A 6,590-nucleotide genomic window follows, 5' to 3' on the forward strand; every position below is an offset into this window, starting at 1 on the left:
GAGTGAGACTCCAACTCAAAAAACAAAAAAAAAATTAGCCAGGTATGGTGGCATATATCTGTAGTTCCAGCTACTTGAAAGGCTGAGGTGGAAGGAACACCTGAGGCCAGCAGGTAGAGGCTGCAGTGGCCAAGAGCATGCCAGCACTCCGGCCAGAACAGGAATGAAATTCCGACTGAAAAAAAAAAAGTGAAAAAAGAGGCAGGAGAATCAGGGTCAGAGAAATTTCAAGATGGTACAACTCTGGCTTTGAGGAGGGAGCAAGGAGCATCAAACCAAAGAACACCTATAAGAAGCTGGAAAAAGGCAAGGAAATAAATTCTCCCTAAAGTCTCCAGAAGGAATCATCCCTGACAGCACCGTGACTTTAGTCCAGTGATATCCATGTCAGATGTCTAACCTATGGAACCTTAAGATAATAAATTTGTAAGTCACTAAGTTAGCGATAATTTGTTATAACATTAATATAAAACTAATACAAATATATTATCAAATTTATGTCATCTCTATTTTCCTTATGTACACACAAATAAGATTAAAATCTACCATATGTAAACTACTTTCAAGTGATACGAGAGCAAAGCATTTTTTAAAAATTTATTCTTATTTTTTAGAGACAGGGTTTTGGTCTGTCACACAAGCTGAAGTACAGTGACTATTCATAGGCACAATCAAAGCTCACTGCAGCCTTGAACTCTTGGGCTCATGATCCTTCTGCCTCAGTCTCCTAAGTAGCTGGGTCTATAAGTGTGGGTCACCACATACAGCAATTTTTTTTTAAATGATCTTGTGGAGATAGTATCTCTCTGTGTTGCCCAGGTTGGTCTCCAGCTCCTGGCCACAAGCAATCCTCCTGCTTTGTCCTTCCACCGTGCTAGAATTATAGGTGTTACACTGTATCTGACCTGCATATGTAAATGTAATTGGGCAAAATGTAATTGGTACATAAGTAAGTAGTGACAATAACTGACATCTTAGAGCCAATGAATACACTAACAACAAAGCAACATAGCTATCATATACTCATTTTGTATATGTGGAAAAGGAATGTAGTAAGAAAGAGGCCAAGATTCCATTCCTCTGCTTACACCCAAGCCCATGTCAACCTTTTATACACTTCTGGCCTGAGTGGTTGTGCTCCAGTCTCAGAAAGAAATACTATCTTGGAGCCCAGACCCTCGGGAGTACCTGGGACACCTAGAATCTAAGCCACAAGATCTGAAGGACATGGGGTCCATCCTTGCTGTCCAGCTTCAGAAGAGGAGAATTGTGTATAGGATAAGCTTCGTCCCCCAAGTTCAGTCCTCCTACACAGGACGCTAGGGCCAGTTATGAGTCTGAGAGGTCAGATGGATGTGTCTATCTCCCGGTGACCTGGAGAAATGAAAATCTTCATTGCTTGTGGCCCTGGGCTGGATCTTCTGCAGCTGTTTTTCCTAAGAGAGCCTGGTGCCAAGCACAAGTTTGCAGTTGCAATTCAGCGGCAATGACCCCCCTGAAAATAACCCACACAGAAATGTCACTTAGGAATCTTTATGACTCGAGCTGTTCATCTATCTTCCCAACAGGTCAGCTCTTGGCTACCTGTGAAAAAGATTTTTCAGAAAACCTTCTCAAATAAATCACGAATTCCCTTTCTCTCACAACTTAGAAGTATGAAACTTTATGAATTTGAAAGGTAAAAGAAGGAAGCGGCACCTTTCTTAAAGGCTCCCTCAGCACAATAGACATCCTCACGCCCTTCCCTCTCCCTGCCGGGCGCCGTTCTTCATGCTGCTAACAACCCGCAGGTGCATTCAACAATTCTCTTGCCTGTGATCTCTCTCTTCTGGAGGTCACTAGAAGCTCAATTTATGTGCTGCCTGTTTGAGAGCGGAAGAGAGAGATGAAGTCTCCGGAACTCACTCTGACCCACTTGGAGGTGAGTTACTTTCACCTCAGACCATCCTTTTACGGGGAATGAGTCACTGAGAGCCTTTTCTCATGGCACATTGTGAGGGCTCTGCCACAGCCCCCAAGAACAGAAATGTGCTCTCAGCTCTGGGAGAGAGAGGGGAGCTGCTGGTCGCAACCCCCTGATCCACACTCAGGGTTCTGGGGGCTGAGACTCTACTCCTTTCTGCCTTCCTGGCCTCCTCCAAGGGGTTGCCTCAGACAGCAGCTTGGCCCAGCAGCCTCTTCCCCCAGGCAGGGATTGGGGTGAGTTCTCTGCTGATGAGAGAATTAAAAGACAACAAAGTAACAGACAGGGGCCTGCCCAAGGTCTGAGTAGCTTCAGGCAAACCACTAGCTTCCCTGAGCCCCCAGCTTACTCATCTGTAAAATGGGGACATTGGTGGCCATCTTACATATCTTAGACAATTACTAAGTGTTTGAAATTGGAAGATGCATTTAAAAGCTCTTGAAAATCATGGGTTTGCAAGGGACTTGTGCCTGCCTGTTGAAGGCTGGAGGTGAGAGCAAATGCAACTGGGGATCGGAATCAGATCCCAGAACAGAAGTCCTGCCATATCTATTGTTCCTTCTGAGGAGGGGCAGGAATAGTCTAGCTACCCTGTCCTTAGATATGACCCCCTCCTGGCAGTTCCTGCCTGTGGCCTGGCATGTGTATCTGTGTAGCTGAGCTCATAGAAGTTCCACAGTTCTTGTCAACATCGCCGATAGACATCCAAGATCTTATATAAATGCCTGGGCTACTGGATGTTTATATACTAACAGGAAGCCGCTCCTGGATTAAAAATGTCCTGACCCTAGCATTCCCTATGCTAGGAGATCCCTGGGGTGTCCAGAGCCCAAGAGACAGGGTGTGTGGTGGAAAAGAAATTGGGAAGTTTTTCCTGGAAATGTGTATAGTGGGCTATGGGACAATGGCTGGCAGGTGGGGAGGGATGGTTCTGAATGGGACCACAAGTTGGCTCAATCCCAAATTCATTGCAAGAGCCCATTTTCCAAACACCCGCCACTCCTTCCATGCTGCATCTCTGCAGGGTGCCCCTTAACTTTGGAATGATGTGGACTAGATCAGGGACCTGATCAGGAATGCAGCTCTTCCTGACCCCATCCTTTCGTGGTTTGCATGTGATGGAGTAAAGGAACGGCAGGAATCAGGAAAACATTCTTTCTGGTTGGGTCTCTGATGCAGTCTGTGGCCATGGGTCATCTGGAATTTCTCTTCATTGGTAGAGAGAGCAACTGAGCTGCTGCCTGTATGCTGCAGAGCCTCACACGGAAGAGGCAGGGGGCTCAAGTGCTGGTGAGGACATGCCCAGCCCACTCCACAGGCATGAATCAGCTGCCCCAGAGGAGGACAGAGCTCTTGGCACAGAAGGAGAGGAAGAAAGGAGGGGTCCCTCCTGATGCAATTCCCAATCATGTGCCCCAGGTTCACCTAGCCACCTCCTGCAAAGCCGCACTTTCCTGGGTCTGTTGATCATGGGCTCCACCTCACCAGACAGTGGAGACTGGAGTGGGTCACCCATTACTAACATGACTGGACTGGACCCAAGAACCACATTCTCTACTGCTCAGTGCTTGGCTCAGGCTGGAAGTTGACAAGTGTCAGGAGGGTTAGGCATGGAACACACAGAAGCCCAGATAAGGAAGTCTCCAGTGAGAGGCTACAGGACAGTCCCTGGGCACCCTGACCACAAAGATTTGGAGTGTCCTTTGTCCCAGGGGTGAGGAGACCAGGTTGGGCATGTTCCCTGTTGCAAGGAAGGGAAGGGGGTTCTTGATTCTAGAACAGAGAAAAGGCTTTCTGCTTTCGGGCTCCTCTCAATTTCTTCTCAACTTGGTCTCCACCATGGGAGACTGTGTTGTTCTTTGCATTTCCTAGTTTTAGCAAAATTCCTGTCAAGTCAGTTTAGCCAGACCCCCACCCTCCATGTCTGATTACCTTCAATATCTGACCAAATTGGGCTTTTCCACTGTCCTCTAGGTGATGCCTGGTCACCCATGCCTGTCTTCAGTCAAGAACACTGTAGGTCCATTTGGCCACAATCCCCCTGACCCCTGATATTTCCTCTTAGTAATTTTCTACTTACCAACCCCCACCCTTCTCCTTGACTATAAATCCCTACTTTCCTGTGCTGTATTCAGAATTGAGTCTAGTTCTATACTGAGGTCTCTTTCCCCCTGTTGCAATAGTCCTGAATAAAATCTTGTTGTGCTGCTTTGACTATTGCCCACTTCTGGTTTTCTTTGACAACAGAAAGTCAAAGACAAGTTCTACAACAGACGGACATGGAGGAAACCCAGGGAAGAAACAGACACAAGAAGGGAAACAGTACACAGATGGTCAGAGCAACAATGTGAAAACAGCAACAGTTATTATGCAAATAAAATGAAGACTAATACCAAAAGCAATTATTATTATATTATTAATACACCGAGTCCCTGAAGAATAAGTATACTTTGGAAACAATTTGATAAAAGGAATAGAGGATCCTAACACAATGGGATTATTGGGTGAGGGGATTAATGGGATTATTTGCCTTGTTGAGGTTGTCACTTACTCAGGGTCATGAGTCAGTGCCCCGGGCAGCAGCAAAACCCACTTCTCAGAGCACTCCTCCCTGAGCTCTGTCCATCACACCACACAGTCTCTGATCACCCCTACAGCCTCTGCCTACCCGCTGGACAAAAGATGGAAGTGGTCTGAACCCCAGAGACTCTCAAGCCTCCAGGAAGCAGGGAGCTTTGAGACAATGGAGGCAAGGCCCAGAACCTCCTACAGTTCTTGAGAATGTGGGGATATGAGAAAGGAAGGCAGTCACACCTGGCCTGCTGTGCCCCACCTGAAAGGAAAAATGAGACAAAGGATTCCGAAGGTCTCCTAGTGAGCAGCTGGGATGGAGGGGAAGGGGAAAGGACTGGGGAGAAGAAGTGAAGGATATAAAACTGGATTTCAGTCAGGATGAGGAAGGGAAGGCAGAGGAAATGCCACAAGGGCAGAGCAAGGATAAATCAGAGCCTACAGCAGTAAAAGGAGCCTCAGCTGAGGTCCCTGGTAGGGAAAGGAAGAAACTAGAGGAAGAATTTAGGGGAATTAGGGGAGGCCAGGAAGCCCCACAGGGACATGATCAAGGTTATCCATAAGACTCGTAGAGCCTGTAGCAAGAAAGGGTGAAGTATCATGAGTAAGCTGATCCCAGCACCAACTCATCCCTGCAATGTCCTCGGAAAGAACTGATTAATCTCTCCATAAGTCATTCCTTAGTATCAGATTTTAAACCTGCAAACATTGCATCTCTGTGCTCCTTCTGTACACATGAACAATAATAAAATATATTTTTAAAGATGTCTTATTTCACTCATTCATTTGTTCAAAAATGAATACATTCTCAAGTATTTTAATCACGTGCTGCATAGGACTTATTTCCCTCAGATAACCAGCACAAACCTTGACACTAGACTGTGCCCTCCTGCTTGCTTCCCTGGTAATTTTATCCTGAGGATCATTTTGAGCCAGGAATATGGAGAGCTGTGACTTCATAATTTGAGATTTATGTATCATTAAGTTCCAGCAGTACATGGTAATAAATAAATGTAAGTACCAGAGCTCCCACCCCATCCTGCAGGAGGAGATGGAAGGCGGGAGCAGAGCTGGGAGTTGCCATCCAGCACCCAGGTGTAAATTGCTCAGTGCTGGCAAAGGCCCTTGGATGAGGGGCAGGAGAGGTGTAGAGGTCCCAGAGAACTGCTGGAGGTTCTGTATTATACACTGGCTCACAGGGGTGGATTTAGGTTGCCCACAAGCCGTCCGGAATTGGGTCCAGTGTGCTGTGTCTTGCCCAGAAATCAGGTCAACGATTTACTACTGGGCCCTGAGCGCCTGTGCTGGATTCAGCACAGCGGTGCTCTATCAGTCAGGACTCACTTGGCTGAAAGCAACAGATAGTCACCTTGAAGTTAACTAAGGGAGAAAAAAAATGATCAACTCATTTAGAGATTTTCTAGAAATAAAAAATACGCACAGGAGTATAGACTTCAAAGTAATTCCAAGTACCCTAGCATCCACCACTATAAGCTCCAACATCCTTTGTATATATTAAAATTTTTCTTCCATTTTCATTTTTTCCCCCCTTTGATCTTACTCTGCTGCCCAGGCTGGAGTGCAGTGTCATGACTATGGCTCACTGCAGCCTGCATGTCCTGGGTAATTTTTCTGCCTCAGCTTCTCGAGTAGCTGGGACTGTAGGGGAATGCCACCAAGCCCAGCTCATTTTTTGATCTTTTGTAGAGATGAGGTCTTACAATATTGCCTAGGCTGGTTAGAACTCCTGAGTGCAAGCAATCCTCCTGCTTCGGCTTCCCAAAGGGCTAAGATTACAGGTGTAAGCCACTATACCCGGCCTTTTTCTCCTGTTTTTCTGTGTAATATTTCAGACAAAAGTATAGGGAATAATGAAGATTTTCACGTCTGCCACTTGGTTTCTCAAAGCACAATATTTTGTTGTATTTGGTTTTAATGTTTTTCTTCCGTTTCAAAAAGTAAAATATTAATGAGGGAGTAGAAGCATCCTATTTATTCCTTCCTATCCAATACCTACCCTTCCGCCCCCCCCATTTCCAAAAGCATCCATTTTCCT

This window comes from Carlito syrichta, unplaced genomic scaffold, assembly GCF_000164805.1.
Source record: "Carlito syrichta isolate Samal-C Ts95f unplaced genomic scaffold, Tarsius_syrichta-2.0.1 Scaffold287827, whole genome shotgun sequence".
Classification (NCBI taxonomy): Eukaryota; Metazoa; Chordata; class Mammalia; order Primates; family Tarsiidae; genus Carlito; species Carlito syrichta.